Consider the following 22227-nt stretch of genomic DNA (forward strand, 5'->3'; position numbering starts at 1 on the left):
TTTAACTTCGATACCTGTGCGTTTATTATTACAATAAAGTATTCAGTACTAAGTAGTATTGATTTATGCCCAGTATTTACCCAGTATTAATCCACTACCATAAAATATAATTAAAGCGGCAGTTCACTAAATTAACACTCAGCTTAAATGAAAACTTCACCAAAATTCAAAATTATTTACTTGCAAACCCCAAAATTTATTTCGAATAAATATTGTGATGTGCATGACCATCTCAATGCACTTCCATTAAATACACACACACATACATACTCAGGATAGACTCGCATTGTTAGTGACTGCATATTTGCACAAACAGCGGTAATTATGCATGTGTGTGTAAAACATATGTATGTACATGTGCATGTGTTTATGCATTTTTGATGATTCCATGCATATTAAGCGCACAATAACAATGCCAACAACAACAGCCATTAATAAAATGCCCTCAGCGAAAATATATATGACTGTAATTGACACCGTTTGTCGCTGTCATTTGACTTTTTTGGCTCGGCGGCGACTTCTCTAGCGGCATAATTTATTGTCTATAGTTTCATTGGCGAAATAACACGTTCGTCAAATAATTTTAATAGAATGATTTCAGTATGCGAAGAGCATACATGCAATTAGCATTACAAGAGAACTCACTTATACACGTAACCGCATGTGTGTGTGTGTGTGTGCATTTATTTATTTGCATGCATATGAACATTGCAGAGTTGCCAATACCAGATGATTTTAAAATAGTGTGTAAAAATTATGCATCACTGCATTGATTGACTAATCATTGTGGATAGGATAAGCGATTGTAAGCTAGCGGTGCGAACAGAGCTGGTGAAAACGAAGTATTTTATCTACCTGGTGACATAATTCCACCAGAGTGCATTATTTATACCGCACTCGGTTAGGGCCAAAAATTAAAATAAAAAAGAATTAAAATTAAAAAAAAATTAAAAAAAAAACAATTTAAATTAAAAAAAATGTTACCAAAAAAATTTAAATAAAAACAATTAAAAAAAATACAAATATAATAAAAATTTTCAATTAAAAAAAAATTAAAAAAACAACAATTAAAAAACGCAAAAAAAAAAAATTTAAATGCAAAAAAATAAAGAAATAAAAATTAATGTTAAATAAATGGTTTTTAATTCAAAAATAGAGAAAATTAAACAGCAAACAATAATTTTTTTTTAACATTAGAATCCGTTATTTAAAATTATTTTTCGCATTACAATGTACCATTTCAAAATCAGTGAATCTATCTATTAAAAATAAAATTAAATAAAACAAATTTTAATTAAAATAAGTTTGAAATAAAAAAAAATTAAAAGGAAAACCAAAAATTATACAAAGTAAAAAAATAAATAAGAACAAAATTAAAAAAGTAAAAAAATAAATAAAAACAAAATTAAAAAAGTAAAAAAAAAAATTAAAAAAATAAATAAAAAAAATTAAAAAAAATAAGGAAACAAAAAAAATCTTAAATAAACATTTTTAAATTGAAAAATAAAAAAAATTAAACAGCAAACATTTAAAAACTTTTTTGTTTTAATTTTTTTTTAATAATAGTGTGCGTTTATTGACAATTATGAGCTCTCAGCGGTTCCTAGGTAAATTTTCAAGTATCGGTTTTTCGAAAACGGGCGCAAAAAAAAATAAATAAAAAAGAATTTGAAAACTAACGCAATGTTTGAGCCACTTGTAACGTGGAACAAAACTCAATGGACACAAATTTGCATATTCGAAGTGTTTCTGATAACTCTGATCAGAAATTGTGAAATTTTGATGAAAATTTGCATTTGCATTAAAATTTACCACTTGGATTTATATATTGTAGTACTACCATTCAGAATTCACAGAGGGAACGTAGGTTCGAATCTCGGTGAAACACCAAACTTAAGAAAAACATTTTTCTAATAGGGGTCGCCCCGCACACACCACAAATAGGAGAAGGAGCTCGGCCAAACACTCAAAAAGAGTGTACGCGCCAATTATATGTGTATATATAGGAGAATTACCTAAATCACCATAAAAAAATTACTGAAATTAAACGGAAAACCAAATAAGTTGTCAAAACTTGTCAATACGTCCTGCTGCTATATATATTTAAGGCAGTGCAGATTTATTTTAGTGCCACTTCGAATTTATCGCCCATTGAATTAAGCCATCTCCATGTCAGGCTCTGTAAGTGCATTTAACAACGGCTCACAACCTCACATTTGTAGCAAAATTTTCCCAACCACTTAGTGTGTTCCTAGGTACTCTCTCTTGAGATGCTCGACGCACCTCTTTCCGTCTTCAAAGTTCGGCAATTCCATTAATTTCTGATCAAGTAGTCAGGATAGGTCTTACGCTGATTGAATTAGGCTGGTCAAATAAATACCTCGAGAGATATTGTTGAAGGCTCCCCGATGGCATATTCCATCTACTTATAAATACTTATCTATCTGTGGCACCTACAGGAATTCGAATAGCCCATTCCATTACTAACATAAACTGAAGTTCATTGACTACGAGAGCGACCAAAGCAGAAGCTATAGCCGCAAATAACAGCTCTTAGTGATCTTAAGCAAGCGGAATTATTTTCTAATGTAAAATTCCTTTCGCGCCCAGTGTCAAATTAAATACTGGCCGTGTTGCAGTATAAATTTTGGGTAGCGAAAAAGCGAGAGAAAGATATTAACCCCCTAAGCTCTCCTAATTTCAAAGAAAAAGCGCAGAATGGAGTTTAATTTTATTTATTCTTGGTGCTGACAATGATAATAATTTTCCCCGTCACCTACTCGTTTGGCAGTTTTGTTCTGATATGCAGTTACTAAAGTTACTCATACGCCCCGCCGTACGGCTTTACCTCCACTGCTGCTAATCTCACGCCTTCTACAATACACAGTACATAACACAGCTGCTATATCAAACTTTTAATGTACCCATGAAAAAGTGTGCACATTATACCTCCAACCGAACTAACACAACGATAGTTACAATAGCAACAACAACGCTGCAGTCTGGCTACTTAAACATTCAACGCACAACGCTTAAAATTCAATATAATACTTTGCCAGCTACTTCGCTCGTTTCTCTCCCCTATCTCCAGTTTGCTTCTGCTTTGTGATAGCGAAACTCAAATGAATCCCTCAAACCAAGCGCAATTTGATCAGCGCTAATACGAAAATGTGGAAATTTGAATTTCGCCTAATGATGACACGCATTCTCGCTTAGTGAATAGTATATGTTTGCTTTCAACAACATCACCAGCAGCAATAGCAACGCAACCAGAAGCCATACACCAAAATACACCAAACGATATTGGTTGCATGCAACAGTAACCGTCCAGCTGTCGCAGCTTTCATTTCCCCTTGCGCGTGCTGAAAACTTTTGGGGATACAGGCCTCTGCACGCACACAAGAGAATGGCATTTCACAGCAGTTGTTGTAGTTGGTGTTTTTTTGTTTTCATAAGCTATTCAGCGGTTTCATTTGTGTTGCATCCTTTGCCACGCACGCACACGCACACGCATACTCATGCAGATACAAGTGATGCTTCTTTTATCTCTCCCTCGCCTCTGATGTAGCTTTGGTTGCATGATAAAGTGCTGACATTTGACAAATTCACTGTTGACAAATTTCGGTTTTTGCTTTTTGAGAGGGGGGCGAGCGAAATAGAGAGAGAGAGGAGAGAGAGCGAGGAGAGAGAGCGAGAGGTGGAGGTGTTGCTGTTAAAGGGTTTTGTGTACACTTCAGAAATGCTGAAATTTGTTACGCAACCGAATTTTTGAGGATGGGAACACAACGCATTGCCTTTGTTGCTTACGCCTTTGCAATTCGAATAGGCAGGAATGAGTGATTGCAGTGACATTCGACGTTCATTTTGGTAGGTGAAATTTTGGAGTTGAGAAAGTGAGAAATTTAATTTTGAAAAAGAAAACGAAAATTTAGAAATAAGTTGGTGTGATACTTTGACGTGGAATTACAATCCAACAGTTTAGAGCGCCATTGTGAAGAAGTCATGAATAAGTGAAGTAATTCGTTGTACCTAGGCCGCAGTTGCATCAGAAGATTTAATTTTAATGTTTATTTTTTTAAGAAAATATCTACCTGCTAGAGGTCCTATGCCCAGGAGGTGAAATTGACAACAGTAGTAGTAGATAATTATGTAGCGCTCTCTACTGCTCTGCTGACGATTTCCTACGATTTTAAGATTAGAGTAAAAATTCAGTGCAAATAATATGCCGCAACAACCAACAGGTAGAGTTTCTCGAAGGAAAAGATCAGCTGTTGCATTACTGCTTTTGAATCTCTTCTCTTTCTACAAAAATGTGAATCAGCAATTATCCGCTCACTCCGGCTGTGATATGTCTTTTAAGAGGCTGCGCCGATACCTTTTAAGTATGGTTCTTGGCGGCAAACGGGTCAATTCATGCAGAATATAAAAATTAATTCGCAAAAATGTGGAGAAAACTGCAAAGGAACTGGCGTTTAATTTAAATAAAATAATTCGTAATAGCTTTCAAATTCAGTCTTCGCAAACTGGAGATATTCGCAATTTTTAATCATTTCATGAGATTTGAAGATATTTCACTTAGCACTTTCGAAATTATGCGCAAACAGTAATGACTTCTATGCAAAATGTGGAAAACTTCACGCTTTTTAACAAAAAACATTTAAATTTTCAGCGAACTTCAGCTAAATATTTTCTTAAATTTTATAAATTTTAATTAAAATTTCGGAATTTAAAATTGAAATTCATTAACAGTTATGCGAAAACATTCCACTTTTCAGCGAATTTCAGCTAAATAGATTCTTAAACTTGATAATTTTTTAAAACTGTAATTTACAAATTTTAATTTATAATTTTTTAAATTTTAATTTACAAATTTTTTTACAAATCTTCGCAGTTCTGCGAAAACATTCCAATTTTCAGCGAATTTCAGCAAAATTATTTCTTAGAGTTTATAATTTTTTTAATTTTAATTTACAATTCGCGTTTAAAAAAAAGCAGTGAAAATAACAAAAACATTGTCTACACTAATTTTCAGCATTTGGGAGCATACGGCAACATGTACCGTTATTGCGGCTATAAGCGACTACCTCAGTACATTACCGCTGAGTTCAAACGCCCTGCACTGTTGTGTTTTTTCTTTTTTTTTTTTCTTGTTGCTCATCTACCTATTAACGGCTTTTGGCGGGAGGGTAGCGCTCTAGCGAACTGTACGCAAGTATTTCCTATGAGGCATACACCACGAGACACACATGATGCACCCAAACCACCGCTACGCGTTTTAAAAGCCAGCTCTTTTATGCTTGGCAATCCCTTTCCCTCCGCACCCCTCCCTCCTTTATAATGCATCTTTACATGGCTACATATTTTTCGCGCCACATTAGTGCACATTTTCATTACTACCTACCACTGGTCTACGCACATACATACATACATACCTACATGCTTACGTACTTACGCGTGTTTATAGCAGCAGCTCATAGAGCACGGCCGCAATGTTACAAATGCCTCAAATGGGGAAAAATGATTTTTGATGTGCGGTAGTGTGGACAGCAAAATCAACCCACCCCAACAACTGCTGAAGCAGCAGTAACAACAATAACATAAACAACAATAAACCCAACAACAACAGTAGCAACAACAAGCACACCAAACTCATTTGGCATTTTTTTCACTTGGCGCCGTTGGCTCATCGATTGCATTTTCCGCTCCCAATGCGTTGTGTGCCACATGCCTAGATTTGCAACTACATACAGCCGCATACATATGTATGTGTTCAGCATATTTGATACATTGGATGCGTAAGTTGTCGTGCAACCCATGACGGCGTCGCTTTTCAGCCAGCCGCCCAGCCAGCTTATATGTAAATGAGCTGTTTGCTTTGCTTGAAATTTATATGCGTTGGGCTTATGGTCAATAGCAGTTGCAGCAGCAGCAGCAGCCAGCAGCTATGGCAGCAGATGCGATAGCAGGCAGCAACAAGAACAAACAACCCATACATATCACAAGCATTAGTAATGCTGTGTGCACACATGCACGCCTTCATCAAAACTCATATGTTGCTTGTTGCACCAAACTCAACTAGGCAGGCAGCTGTTGCAAAGTCTATAACTGTAGCTGCATAATCTGCAGCTCATTTGCATTATCTCATCTAACCAATAGCATTGTGCCCTTCACACTGCAGCTGCTCCTCTATGACGTTGGCCACTGTCGCACTGCAGCCCCGTTATCCACAACGCTTGCTCGTTTGCCATCATCAACGCCATCATACAGCTTATCATCACTGTTCGTCTTTTGCTGTTGTTGTTGCATATGCGGTAATTTTTCATCGTCCTGATAAAATATGCAAAGTTTCCTTTTTCTACTACAACTACACTTACATGTACACGCACATAATGCATTTGCTCCTCCTCGCTGATCTGCGCCTACAACCTACACAGTGTAAATGGGTAGGAGGAGGAGGCGAAGCCATGGGAGCCTTGAAATACTGGAAACACTCATTCAACGTTGTTGATTATTCTGCGTTGTTGTGCACGGGCTGCTGCGGATGTTGATGTTGGCTTTGGCATTAGGTTTAGTTGATAATTTCAATTTGTTCTTGTTGTTGTTGTTGTCGTCGCTGATGCGATTAATGTGTTCGTGACCATCAGTATAAAATAGATTCGTGTTTGCCTCTCTAATGGATTGCACTAATGCCTCATATTTGGCATTAATTGAAGAGGAAATTTTAGTGGGAACAGAAAAAAAAATCCATTATAAAATTTGTATATATGATGTGACATGTATGTATGGGTGTATGTATGGGTTGCTAGTTCATATTCTAAATTTAATATTCATTAAAAATTTTGTGAAGAATTTAAAAATAAAATTTATTGGATGAGAGCAACTACTGCGACTGGTTCATTGACTAGAACTTCTGTCAAGAAATCGTTATCTACTTCTTTTTTCCTACTTACTCATACTTTCTATATAATTTTGACCTTTTCATCTTGTGGCTAATTAATGCATTATTTATTAATAGTAACAAAAATAAACAAAGAAATTATAAAACTAAAAACAATTTTAATAAAAGATAAAAAAATAAAAAAATTATAATAAAAAATAAAAAAATATAAAATCATTAAAACAAAAAAATTAAAAATCTGTGCCCTTTATTTTGTTGTTTTTTAATATTAAAAGTGAAGTGAAACCTAGTAAGAGCTTTAGGCTTGCGCTGTTTGCACTCATCCCAACATTATGAATTTCAAACTAATAGGAAGGTGATGGTAAAATTTGAATTCCCTGCCTTCAGCTGAGTTTATCTGCTTCAACTCGAAGCTCAAACTTAGTTTTATGAAAATAAGCCTCGTCTTATTCTGGCATTTTCGAAAATATTAAATTGTAATTAAAAAGTGTAGCGCACGTCTTTTAGAATATCAGGAATTGTCGATTGGACCTTTAGCTCTTTAAAGCTTGTGCAACGCCATTTTAATGGCCACCCTCGGGAAAAAAATTGCAAATTCAGAGCCAATCGACAGTAAAATTGTGAAAAATATTTGAACTAAATTTAAAATAATTCAAAACATTAAGGCATTTCACTTTTGGCTTCATAACCTCTTTGACCCTATTTTGCATAGAAGTGGAAGTGCTTGACTCATCGGTTAAAATAGGTGAGCTTAAACTCCTTTTCATCTTGTGCTCAAGCGCTACTTTTTTGAAATTGAGAGCGTGTCACGCAATAGCCAAACACTCATTTTTTATTTTTATTTTTTTATTTTTCTTCTCGCCTTCGCTTAATCCTCGAAACCCACGTACTTCATGAATTGTCATTCTGCATCTAAGCCAAATTTAATCGCTCAATTTCACTGGGCAACAGCCATTTTGGGGATGCCATCTTTCTAATCAGCGGGAAAGTACAAGGCACATGCATTTGTGAGTTCGCTAGAGGGCTAAAATGTTTTAGAAAATTACTCCTGGGAAAATTTCACTAGTGGTCTTCTCAGACAAAAGCTGCCTCAAACGAACGTCAAAGTGCACAGAAACTAAAATACCTGTGTTGGCAATTGCCGTTTTGTAGTGCTTTAGAAAGTAGTTCTTAACAACTAGATCAGAATTTTGTTGTGCCCGTATTTGCTTTGTTAAACTCAGCGCACAGTTTTTGATAGAGAGGCCAGCTAATTATGCCAAATTAAGTGGAAACTATGTTAAATAGAATCAAAATTGAAGTAATTCAATAAATATAATTTAACGTCTGCTCTACTATGTGGCATAGAAAAATAATTACAAAGTTTCCATTTCACTTGGTTTTTTTTTTTTTAATTTACTTTTGAGAGAATTTACTCACAAAATTTATTTCATTTCATTTAGAAAATTTATAATTAGATTTTGTGAACTCTGAAATGTTTTCGACAGTTTCCATGTTCAAATGTTGCTATTAATTATACTACAACTAATGGGCAAGGAAATAATTTAAATGAATCAATAAATTAGCAAACAAGCAAATAGTTAAATATCGGGTGACCCACGAAGACTGCTTATTTTGAATTTAGCGCCGTTTTTGGTGCTGTAGGCTCACTGCTTGACATCTGCCGTGGTGAAGAACGACGTTTAGTTGCGGAGAATCATACGTACAAATAATAGTGGAAATAGGAAAGATCGACTGCCAAAGAAATGAGAATACAAATGGGGGAAATCCACTGTCAAAATTCTAAGTCATTCCACATTGCCTGCCTGACAAGAGGTTTGTAGCCAAGTCCAGCAATCCAGTGTTAGACCATCTGCCTTCTTCGCTGATCATTGCGCTTTGCAACTTTTTTCTATTGCCTAAGGTCGTAAATCTGCATTAAAAGTACGAATATTTGAGTCCCTTGAAGCAGGTCTTCGAATAATGGAAGATTCGCCGGAAGCTTTGGAGAGGTAGACCGTACCGAAAAAAGTTCGCCGTGCACTCCTGATTATGAAGTATTTTAGCAAGATAATTTCGATTTTTTTTTTTGTTTTTGGCTGATCGTAGTATAAACTTTTGCATAGAATTTAATTTGTTAGTTAAAAAGCTAAACATTTATTAAAAAACGAGAAGACATTATAAAGCTTTACATTTAATATAATGCAATATCATTTAAGTTTTTTAGATTAATTTAATTTTTTCAATATCAAATATAATATTTTATTGGGGTGATATTAAAATTTAATGAGATTTGAATTGTTTAAAATCACTAATTTAAGAATTATTGATCCATTAATGTTGATTATAAAACTAAGTTGCTTTAGGGATAACAGCGTGATTTGTGTTGAGAGTTCATATCCATGAAAAAGTTTACGTCCTCGGTGGGGATTAAGGTTTAATTTTGGGTGTTGTTGTTTAAGGAGTTAAGGAATTTTTTTTTTTGCTAGTCAACTATTTATTTTACATTTTTTCATTTAAAAACATAGCATTGCACCTCATGTTGCGACTTGACTTTAACAAAACTTCAAAAAAATAAAAAATAAATTAATAATTGTAAAAGTTATCGCTGCTTGTGTGGAGCCCGTTTCTCCAGAAGTCCCTTGCGGTGATCATCACAAGTCCTTGGAGATTCATCTAAAATCAATCGGAGAAGATAAATTACTTTTATTAATAGATAAACTTGTGCCTAACCGAAGCTTTTCTTTTTAAATTATGGCAGCCTCAGGAAATATTTATCCGATTTTCGAGAAAAAAAATTGTCGGTTTATTATTTACAAAAAATCGAAATTTTAGAAAAAAAAATTCCTTCGATCTCAGGCACGAGTTTTCTATGCTTTTCAAAAGCTGTATAAATTTTATTTAAATCTACCAATCGGTTTTTAACTTACTGGTGATCACTGCCAGTTCAAAAAACATAGTTTTGAGAAAAACTAGCGCCCTTTGTTAATTTTTGAATAACTCGAAAAGAATTTGTCGGATTCACTTCAAATTTTCACACAATATTCTTAAGATATTATGCTTTGAGAAAATGTAAAAAACCCCAATTTTTTGAAAATTCTGACTACCCGTAACCCTTTAAAAATTAAGTCTGTTCGACATGATCTGAGTTCAGACCGACGTGAGCCAAGTTGGTTTCTATCTTTATTAAATTATGTTAAAGAATATTAATAAATTATGAAAATAATTTCAAAATAATTATGTTTTTAATGTTAGAATTTTATTAAATATAAACTATTTACAGATTTTTTTTATATTCTTGTTCATTCACTCTGCTCGGGAGCATTGGGCCTCGACAAAACTCTTCCATTGTACACGTTTCTGGGATGTTGTTTTTCGGCAGATTAATGCAGTAAATTTAGAACTTATTTATGTGATTTATATAAGAAAGAGTTCTTAATTAATTTTATCTTTTGTTGGTAAACTAATTTTGGTAATTTGTGTTTTGATGAGAGCAGTTTTATTGGCTCTTTTAGGACGTGAAGTATTAGTTTACATTCAAATTCGTAAAGGTCGTAATAAAGTTGGATTAATAGGAATTTCTCTCCCTTTTTGATGCATTTTTATTTACTAAGGAGTAATAAAAAATCGTCAACCATTTTGTGATGCAATTAAGTTATATACTAAGGAACAAACTTATCCTCTCTTGTCAGAGTAATATCTTTCATTATTTTTCTCCTATTTGTTTATTATTTATTTCGTTGGTTGTTTAATTACGTTTTCTTTGATTTACTGAATTATTATTTTTTATTTAATTTATTTTTATTTTTTTTTTCTGCTGTACTAAATTAGGAGGAGCTGGACAAGATAATTTTTTATTAAGATTTTTTTTATTATCAAATTATTATTTTTTATTTAATTTATTTTTATTTTTTTTTTCTGCTGTACTAAATTAGGAGGAGCTGGACAAGATAATTTTTTATTAAGATTTTTTTTATTATCAAAGTTACATTTTTCGTAATATCTTTGGCATTTACAAATGGATATTCAAGTGTGATATTTCAATGTTTTTGTCTCAAGGTGCCAATTTTGTTTACTCCAAAGTTCGTTAGCCTCAAGTACACCGTTTTAATACTTATCCACCAGATGTCAGTTCCTACCAACCTAACGTACCACCCTAATGCCAGTAAATCAAAGCTCGCCCAAAGTCATTGAACTTTTGCTAAGCAGGTTTTGCGATTCGAAGGCAATTCATAATAATTTTTTTTCGCCGAGCTCAGAGGTCGCCTTAATACATTTCTACTTCTTTTTGGCAAGTGTACTCAGCTCTATAAAATTTGGTTCCTCTCATCTCGTTATTTCATTATTTTTTAATAATAACAGGAACAATGACAAAAAAAACATTAATAAATAAATACTAAAAAAAAAACAAAAAATTAAAAAAACAAAAAACAAAAAAAAAAAAAAAAAAAAAAACAAAAAAAAAAAAAAATATAAAAAAATTAAAAAAATAAATATAAAAAAATTAAAAAAATAAATATAAAAAAATTTATAAAAAAAATTTATAAAAAAATTTAAAAAAATATAAAAAAGTATTAAAAAATAAAAAAAAATATTAAAAAAAAAAATCAAAAAATGTAAACTAAGTTTAAAACAACTATGGCCGTTTTTTTGTTTTTCTGTAGTTTATTATGCAAAACAGCAACAAATTCATGAGAAGATTTAAACTTAAAGTATAAATCTGAAAAGGAGCTTTAAGCTTGCGAACTTAGGCGTCGCCTTTTTACATTTTTATTTTTCGTTATACAACAATAACAATATAAAATAAAATTAACAAAAAACTATGTCCGATATTGTTCGTTGTTGCTTAATATTGAAGATGAAACAGCAAAACAACAACAAATTCAGGAACATATTTAATCTTAAAGTATAAGCCTAAAAGGAGCTTTAAGCTTGAGCTCCTAGGGGCTGCCTTTTTACGTTTTTCGTTATTTCTTCGGCATTTATCGTCGGATCTTGAAATGTGATATATCGATGTTTTTGTATCAAGGAGATGATGTTTTGATGACTTTTTCAACGACTCAGGGCAGTTTCAATTCCTTTTGTTTTTCTTTTAAGGTGGTACGCTCTAGTCTACCCTGCAGGCGAGAATTAGTGAATATGTCTGACTGCAATCAAAAAGAAATGCCTTACAGCGTCAGTCTCCTTATATAGTGTCCATTTTTCATTACAACAAATTTATTGAATAATTCCCTCATTTCATTTCTAATATAAAATTTCTATGCACTCAATGAGACACCCAATATTTATAAGCAACTGCGTTGTGTGGTTGCATATGGGATTTTGTTGCATGGAATCGTTGAATTTTATGCATTTAATTTTACTTATTAGACAAAAAAAAAATAAATATAAATCTATGTAAAATTTGTGATTGTTTACAGTTATTTGTTTTAAATTAAAAATTTATGTGATTTAATTCGGATACACATTCGAATGTGCATGTGTGTGTGCGTGTTGCTGTTTCCTGCATGTTTGTGGCATTTGAACAATGCCGTCGATCTGCCTCAAAATGCATGCAAACAGGTTCAATTACATGCACCGTCAAGAGCACACGCATGCTAATACTCACACACACATACATAGTAATGCTCACGCACACATAGTAAAACTCAAACATACTCAAACATGTGACGCCCGAAAATTACGTGGCAATTGCAAAAACTCAGCTTAATAACCAGAGCGCCCGCCAACGCCAACAACAATGTAACCGCAACAGCAACAAAAGTAATAATAAACAATTTAAAAGGCAACAACAACAGCAGAGTGCTGCAAAACAATAACAAAAATGCTGGTGTTGTTTTTTTTGCTTGTGCTATTTGTTTATCGCATTTCATTCGATTACTTACCTATACAACAATTGCAACAACTCCATGGATATGTAGCTGCAAATCCACAAGCAAATAGACCGTGCGCGCGCCCCAAAATATGCATTCAGCCAGAAAGTGAACGAGCGAGCGAGCTGGCAATGTAATTACACTTGACCTTTTTCATGCGGATCAACTCGTGGACCGCCGCCACCGCCATCAACAGCAGCAGCAGCACTACCAGCATCAGCAGCTGAATGGAATAGCTGTAATTTCTCATGCATGCAAGCTATTATTGTATTAGTTCATAAGTGTGCATGGTGTTGTTGTTAAGCGTCATTTGCAATTAAAAACAACAACAATAATAGCGCCAGTAACAGCAGCAGCTGGTGTAACAGTGACAATGACATGTAATTGCTTGCAACTATACACAATTACAAGTGAGCGGGAGCGAGCGCATACACACAAGCGCACACAGTTACACACACAAACATACTCTTATACATACACATAAGCAAATAGAACTAAATGCATTTGTATGTGTGCTATTTAGCCTGCTTGTATGCACTTTAATAGAATTATCCTTTGGTCACACCACACAAACACAAGCAAATTTATGCCACCTTGCATGCACACATTCGCTTCCCATTGAGGTGGTAATTATACACTTGTCAAAATGCCAAACTATTTCAGAGCTGACTGAGAGCTGTTTGTATGATCTACTTGCATGTACATATGTGTGTATGTGTGCGTACGTGTATACTCGTCGTGTATGTAGATGTGTATGCAGGACATATATTTTGTACTTGTTCAGGTCAAAGGTGATCGCCGCTTAGGGGCATCAGTTGACATTCTGTGCTAATTTTAGGCCTTGTTTTTGTTGCCTAGGGAATGGCCATTGTACAAATTTGAATTTGGACATTACACTCGCTGCCATTTTGAGGTCATTACTGTACTGTGATATAGCAGGTCAGCAGCAATCGGCAGTGTACGCCAACCAACACACGTCCGCCTGTGAAATCTTCACACTACAATTACGATATTTATTTGGTGTGCCAGCTGTATGTGCTCTAGTTGGGCAGAATTATTTTCTCAATATGAAGGATTGATTGACATTTGGGCCGCATGCCATAATAAAGATGCTTGCAAATGTATGGAAATCGATATATGTACATACATGCGCACATTCATATATTGAACGAGAGATAGAGAAAGCTCAGCTTATTGGCAAAGTGAAATTTGGAAATGCATTTCAATCAGTGGCATTTTTTAATTAAGTTTTTTGTCAAGTGCAACATACAGGTGAAGGTGGAGATGAAAAGGAAGAATGAAGCTAATAGTCAGAACCCATGATTTGTGTCAGTTGCAGCAAAAAAGTGCTTTCTGTGTTTCTTCTTTTACGTAGTGCAACAATAGATCATGCAGTATATTTCTAGCCTGATACTTACATAGAAGGTGAAGTCCAAAATAAACAAGACTGGCGTCATAAAAATGTTTTTGATGGCGCCATCTTTTTAATGAGTTAGTGCGTTGGAAATTATATCCCTAGCTGACTTCCAGTGAAAGCTTGGTATATTCGAATCAGTGGAAGTGCAGTTATCGCGTCTAAAGTGTGAGTATGTTTGTGTCATTGGTACAAAAATGAGTTTCGAACAAAGAACTAATATCAAATTTTGTTTTAAGATCGGTAAAACGTTTACCGAAACATTTTAATTGATGAGAGAAGGCGATGATTGTCTATCTTTTGCCCGAGTTCACGAGTGGCTTACACGTTGCAGGGATAGTTGTAAGGACACAAATGAAAATGAACATACGGGCCGCCCAAAATCAGTAATTACCGAAAACTCCGACGTCATCATTGAAATTCATGGAATCGGAGTTGAATGTCTTCAAAACATCGATTTATCGCATTTTAACTGATCATTTGGGCTTACGAAAGGCCTGTGGGGTCTGAGGACCAAAAATCGCTCAGAATTCAACATTCGTATGACCTCATTAAGGGGTTATACGCAGTTATGACTTTCAAAAAAATCGATTTTTTTTATTGCATTTTTGTAATGTACATACATATATTCAAAAGTATACGCACGAAATTTGAAGTAGATCTAAGCAATACTTTCGGAGTTATACCTAAATATGTAGAGATGCCTCGGCACGTTTCAAGGTCGGTATTGAAACTTTAAACGTGTTTTTTTCAAAACGGCATTTTTCAAGTCGGTGTACCCGATATCTCGAAAACGGCTTGTTTGATCGGTCAACCGTTTTAACTCAATCTTTAAAGATACATTTTCTAGTAATTAATCGTTCCTTTTGTAAATCTGATACTTATTTTCCATTTTATAATCAATTTACGGACAAATTTTAACGTAAAAATCGAAATAATTTCTTTTAAAAGCTGCCATTTTGTAAAATTCACTATTTTGATTAGCCGAACGATTAATTACTAGATAATCTAATATATTAACAAAATTTGTTTGGTTTTTTGATTTCAGATAATCCAATCCTGAGTTACGATGTACACCGTAACTCGTCTTTTTTTAAAGGAGGTTCCAGAAATCGCCTGCAGCGCGCTCTATAATCAACATTTTCATAAATAAAAAATTTTGTTACGTTCTTGAAGGATGCTTTTATAACCGCCAAAAATTTTCAAATTAAAATTTTCTGAAGTTTCTTCAGGATAAATCCTTGACAACCCGTCTTTTATTTGCTTCATAACTGCGTATAACCCCTTAAAGATGCGAGAAAAGATGAGAACTTCATGCCAATGGGCCAAACCGTCAATGCATTTTTCTATCTTGGCGTTTTGAAGCGTTTGTTGCATTGCATTCATCGAATTCGCCCTGAATACCGCGGTGGAGGAAGCTGGCGATTATTGCATGATTATGCAGCATCTCATCTATCCACTCTTCTGACTAATTTTTTAACTAGAAATCGCACAGCCATTATTTAATTTTTTTACATTGCATTGTACAATATTTTATATAATTTTTATATAATTTATTTATTTACATAATTTTTTAACTAGAAATCGCACAGCCATTATTTAGTTTTTTTACATTGCATTGTACAATATTTTATATAATTTTTATATAATTTATTTATTTACATTTTTTTTACTTTTACTGTTGCTCTCATTTTTACTTTTTCTTCTACTTTTATATTTGCTATTATTTTTACTGGTCAAAACTGGTCGAAAGGTCTTTGTGCTACCATTTTATTGCTGGGTGAATTTATTGTCAGTGACGTATTTATTTATTTTTTTTTATTTAAAACTGTTTTAATAAAAAAATATTTACCATATATTTACGCAAATAGTGATGCCGCACCGATATTTACATTGTGTAAAATAAGTACCCGGAATTAAAAAAAAAACACATTTTTTCATATTATTCATCATTATTTGTTGGATCGCCTTCAAAATAGGCTTCTTTTGAGCCGATACAAATATTCCAACGAACAACCCAGTCATCCATGGCCCGCTGGTAGGCCGGCGCCGGGATGGCCTTCAGCTCCTTTAGCGAATTTTTTTTTAATGTCTTCAATCGACTCAAAACGCCTTCCCCGAAGTGGCAATTTTAGTTTTGGGAAAAGAAAAAAGTCACAGGGATGCAAAGGGATAGTATTTATTAAGTTTTTGGTCTTGTATTCGCGTACAATCAAGGCTCGGTGCGATGGCGCGTTGTCGTCGTGCAGAATCCACGAATTGTCCTTCCACAATTCGGGCCGTTTACGGCGAATGGCTTCACGTAAACGCCTTAAAACGGATAAATAATATTCCTTATTAACCGTTTGGCCCTCTGGAAGGAACTCAGAGTGCACCACGCCTTGGTAATCAAAGAAAACCGTGAGCATAACCTTCACTTTTGACCGGCTTTGGCGTGGTTTTTTTGGATACGGCTCGTTCTCGAAGCGCCATTCAGACGATTGCTGACTGGTTTGCATATCGTACTCGTAGACCCATGTCTCATCACCAGTTATTATGCGTTTCATGAACGTAGGGTCCGTATTAGCTCGGGAAACCATGTCTTCAGAGACCTCCTTCCGATGCTCTTTTTGCAAAAATCCATAGTAAAATTCGCCAAGTAAACAAAAGATCAACTCACTTTGACTGCAGAATAAAACACACTAAGTAATAGATCCCGTTCAAATAAGGCTTGTGCATTCAAGGACATGTGTACCAACATGAAAAAACCAAATTTGAAGTGTCAGGTATTCCCGGGAGAGTTTAAATTATAAATTCCGGGTACTTATTTTACACAATGTATTCCATAACTAACGCAGCAGCCAGCAGTTCGTTTAGTGATTAGTGGTCGAACTCGGCCTCATCTTCATCACTGTTGACAGATTTCTTGGCCAGTAAATTTGCCCAAATTGACAATTAACTTTATTTATTTATTTGCTGGAATAAAGCAAATATTCGGAAAATTGATTGCTGCCCAAAATATCTTTAATCCTGACGCCTTTGCTTAAATCCTTCAATTTCACAATTCTGGTATACCACTTGTGTGTGTGGAGCTTTACAAGTCGTCCTACGCTTTGTTTGTGTATTCTTGTTAACGTTCCATAATGTAAATATGTTTCATGCGTGCGTGTGGTGATGCGCATTTTAATTTGCCAACAACATCAGCAGCAACTACTAAAGCGACACCTGATGGTGATTAGTCATGGTTTGGTTGGCGGCCGGTTAGTTATACGCATTGTCATACATCCAACCGTTTTTGTTGTTGTCATGCATGGTAAGTAACTCACGAAGTTCATGCAAGCACCATGCACACATACATAGATACGTGCGTGTGTGTTTGCAGACTTTGCTTGCTCCAGTTCACTTCGCTGCCTACCGCATTGCCCTTCATCTACTTTTTCACGTATTTATATGCATTAGCAATGCTATTTGCATTTTAATAAATAAATACAAATAATCAAATTGGGAAATTTCTCATTTGAATTTAATTACATTAAATATATATGTATGTACATATTAATTTATTGCAAAGTATTCAACATTTCAACCGCATGCATAGAATGTGGTATTTTTCCCCTCCGTAAATATGTATGCATGCATGTGTGCGGTCCAGTATTCTAACTCACTGTGTGCACATTCATTTTCTATGACTTGTTTACTGTTTTTTGTAACAATTATTTCAATTTGGTTTAATATTTAGTTGTTTTTTTTTATTGTTTTTTGTGTCTGTAGCAAACGTTTATGTGGCATTTTGAGCCGAAAATTTTTAATTACATTTTCACTACAATTTCTAGCCACATTTTATTTTATGCCATGACTAATGAAGTGTATTTTTTCGAAATTAACAATTCAGCACTGATTGGTTTTGTAGCCAGAGGTGATGTTATTGGAAGTGAAATTTTTGGTTGGAAATTATGTGGATGGATAGTTGATTGGCTGCTAAGTGGCTGAGAATTTTTGGGTCGAACTCAGGTATGGGTGGCACGGTGCATGGTATCGTTGGCACCGATAATTCAACTGCAGTTAAAAACTCTGTTAGCTAAACGTTTCCTCCACAGCTGTCTGGTTAAGCCCCCAGCTGCGCCTGGAAACAGTTTGCAGTAAATGTTAACATTCGAGTCACTGTTACTGTTAACATAACATTTGTGGTACGGCTGCAAATCGAGTTTACTTTGTTTGGAAAAGGAGTATGCAAGTTTTGATACGATTCGAGCATCTAAATGCGATTTTTGGACTGTAATTAAAAATAAAAGCAGTTAAACAGCTGTTACCGGGAAAATAATCTGTAAGCCAAAAATGCGCTAGAGGTGTTGCTTTTAATGCAGCTTTCGATTAAATTTTCATCAAAATTTACTCAAAAATAAAATCTGAGACGATTTATCAATTTCTCAAAAACTAATCATTAAAATTTGAGGATTTTTAAAAAGAATTTCCAAAACAAAAATTGCTACAAAAGTTCGTTATTTCTAATTTATTTATTTTTTAATTCTTTTTTCACTTTTCTGTTTATTTTTATTTATTTTGTAATTTTTTCGTCCAAAAACAAAAAAGAAAAATAAAATCTGAGACGATTTTCAATTTCTCTGAATCTAGTCATCAAAGTTTGAGGTTTTTTTAAATAAGAATTTCCAAAAACAAAAAATCAAAATTTTTAAACCAGTGTTCTTACCTAAACTTCTACTTTTAATTAAAAAATGAGTTCTTGCTATATTCTAGGTGTAATTTTCATTCGATATGAATAATACATTGAATGTAAAAAAACTACTCATAAAATGATAAACTACAAAAAAAAATTATTCAAAAACGAAATAAAATCAAAAATACAGTCTACACCTTTAGACAAGATATGGAATTTTAGGGGTCAAAATTGTATAATTAAACAGGCGTACATACTTTCACGAGCTAGCAGCATTTTCTTGGCTACCTAATCTGGTTTTTATTCCCTAAAGCTCTGCAACTGCGAACTGAAAGTTTTACCCCTCTAATGCATAATGATTTATCTCTGAAATAAATAAAAATTTGAGTATTATTTTTATCATAGCAGCTAGTAAAGCAATTAAATGATGCTATAATTTGTTTTTTTATTTGTATCCTCTTTTTTTTCTAAGTTAAAAGGAAAAGTAGAGAAAGTGTTATTAGTTTGGTGTACAAATTATAAAGCAGTCAATCACTGTATAAATTATAAAGCAGTCAATCACTTCCCCTTTTCTCAAATATCATTTTCACTCCAGCACCTTCCACTTGCCAACTGCTTGCATATTTTCCGTTCTCCCTCAGCACGTTTGAAAGATGACTTTTATTACTTTATTTATTCCCCTTTTTTTGGGCCTTCTAGTGCCTCTCTCGCATTTCTCAATTTCTCATTAATTTGTCACTTTTTTACTTGGTGATATTCGTTTTTCACTTTTCTTTTTCCTTTTCCCCCTCAACATTCCATTTTGACATTCTTTTGTATGCATTCTCATCTCTTCCTCTGCACTGCTTTTGGAGGACCAAGAAGTCCTTGCATTTTTATGCACCTGAAATTATCATCGCCAAGTGGTTGGGGTATTGTGCCTTTCTTTTTTCCTTCTATTCTTGTTTCTCTTTCTTTGTGGGTATTTGCATTTATTTCGCTTTCGCTGTTTTCCGCACATTTTTCATAAATTTGAATATGCAATTGTTGGCTTGATTCTGTACGTTGTTTTTCATGCTTTGTTTGGTTACTGTTTTTTTTTTTTTCTGTTTTGTAATTCTAACTAGGTTTTGTTTATATTTGTATATTTGAATGTTTTATATAAGTACATACTTTGAAAATTGTTTAAAGTCTTTTGTTTTTATATTTTGTTGGAGTTGCACTTGCACTTCACAAGGCGCATATTGAAAAGCACTCTCTTGTGGCCGGCCACCTGGCTAAAGTGCTTCAATGCCTTATGAATGGAGGCACATTGCTTACATTTACCTATAATGTGAATACCAACCTTCACCCTGAAGCAATTGAGTACCCGCATATGTCTTAATTATCTGGCTTTACGTAATTCAAATGTGCTTGAAGTTGAACCAAATGGAATGGTGAATACGATTTTATGAAATATGTCGACTCCAGAGTGCCGGGTCGAAAAAGGTGTATCAATCAAGGAAAAAGGTTTCTAGAACCATTTAAGTATGTGACCAAGACAATTTAGAGTTTAAGAATTCATTTTCGATACATATTTCACCCGGCATGATTTAAAATCCTTTTAAGAATTTATACCTGATCCAGAAACCCAGCCAAAGTGACTCCTTTGAGGAAAAATGTAAGTAGAAGGGTTAAATATGTATGTGCAAAAGAGCATTCGACAACTACCGTGTTTCCAAAATCTTATTTTCTGATTTATATAAATAAAACCTGATAGCTTTCGCAATGTCCATTGTAGACGAGATTAGGACAGTTCGCAGAAAAGTGTCGCCTTTCAATTGTGAAGCATTCGCTCCCTTTATAATACTTGCATAAAGAATAAAGAGTATACTGCGACTGCATTTCTAAATACATTGGGTGGAAAAAGCATCGAGAATTGGTCAATAAAATATTTATTATTCACTCAAATTTATGGCGTCGCTTTTCTAGTAAGTAGAAAAGTATTCCCATCCGAAATCAACGAAAAATCTAATCATCAAAATATTTTTGCATTTTTCACAACCCATTATAGTTTTTGCTACGAATCCCGTTTGCTGTTTTCTAAAGCCACACAAATTTTATCGAGAAAAATAATAAGAAACATTTATAAAAAAAAATTTATAAAAAAAATGTATAAAAAAAGTTATATAAAATATATAAAAAAAAATATAAAATTAAAATTTATTAATATAAAAAGATTTTTTTTTTAAGCTATAAAGCTAAAAAAAAATTTATAAAAATGCAGCAAACCATTTTATTAATGAAAAAGTAAATAAAAATAATAATAAAATAAAAAATAAAGTTATAAAAAAGTTATATAACAAAAGTATAAAAAATTGAATAAAAAAATATTAAAAAGAATTTTAAAAAAATTGTTAAGAAAAATTTCACAAAAAAAATTATAAAAAACCTATAAAAAAATATTATAAAAAGGTTGTAAAAAATGTATATTATGTATAAAAAACTTATAGAACATTTTTATAAAACAATTTTAAAGGATCCAATATAGATCGAAGGAATGCAAAAAACACATTTTTAACGAAAAATGAAATAGAAATAAAAAAATGTACCAAAAAGATGTACCAAAAAGATGAACAAAAAAATTGAAAAAAGTATATAAAACCAAATTAAAAAAGAAAAATTATAAAAGATGCACGAACATTCTTCTTTAATGAAATCTCAAATATAAGTAAAAGCTTTTATAAAACAACAATTAACGAATAGTTATAAAAAAATGTACGACAGAAATATAAAAAAACTATAAAAAAATTAAAAAAAATTATAAAAGAGTTATGAAAAACTTGTATAAAAAATTCTCCCAAAAAATTATAAAAAAAATAGTTTGCGCGCTTATTGTTGTGCCTATTTTTAAACCTCTCCTATTCGTCACTTCTCTACTCGCTATATGTGTGCTCTGCCCAATAGAAGAAAAATTTGCATGCGAAAGCAACACAAAAGTTATCACGCCAGATTCGCCGCTAGCGAGTATGGTTATACCTCATAAAACTGCCATAACCCACTATTTTACAAACAAATGCAACTTTTTAGACTCTTTTTCAGCGCTACCAAGATATGGTTATTTATACCATACCTGTTGCTTGAACTGATCGATACTTGCTAACGCTTGGCGAAAAGAAGGAGCCTATTATTACTATTTTAATAGCAAAACCGTTTCTAAAGACTTAAATTTACGGCTTTATATTTAAATATTTTTAAAATAACTTCTTTTTTAATTCTTTAGAAAAGGTTTATCTATACTTATAGCTTCTGTAATAAATTAAATTTTGGGTTAGCATACAATTTTCTATAAAAACTGTGCACAGTTTTCTGGGCTTGCAAGAAGTTCTTCATCCGAAGTTTCGAGTGTCACTCTTTTGTTCCACGGAGCGTAAATATGTAGGCTCATTAG

At 33.4% G+C, this 22227-nt stretch overlaps 1 protein-coding gene across 1 annotated transcript in view; it reads left to right on the forward strand.

Annotated features, from left to right (window-relative positions):
• Positions 1-22227, forward strand: part of LOC128856666 (maternal protein pumilio) — a 212762-nt gene that overhangs the window by 72184 nt on the left and 118351 nt on the right. The gene's annotated exons all lie outside the window — the stretch shown is intronic.

This window comes from Anastrepha ludens, chromosome 2 (genome assembly GCF_028408465.1).
Source record: "Anastrepha ludens isolate Willacy chromosome 2, idAnaLude1.1, whole genome shotgun sequence".
Classification (NCBI taxonomy): domain Eukaryota; kingdom Metazoa; phylum Arthropoda; class Insecta; order Diptera; family Tephritidae; genus Anastrepha; species Anastrepha ludens.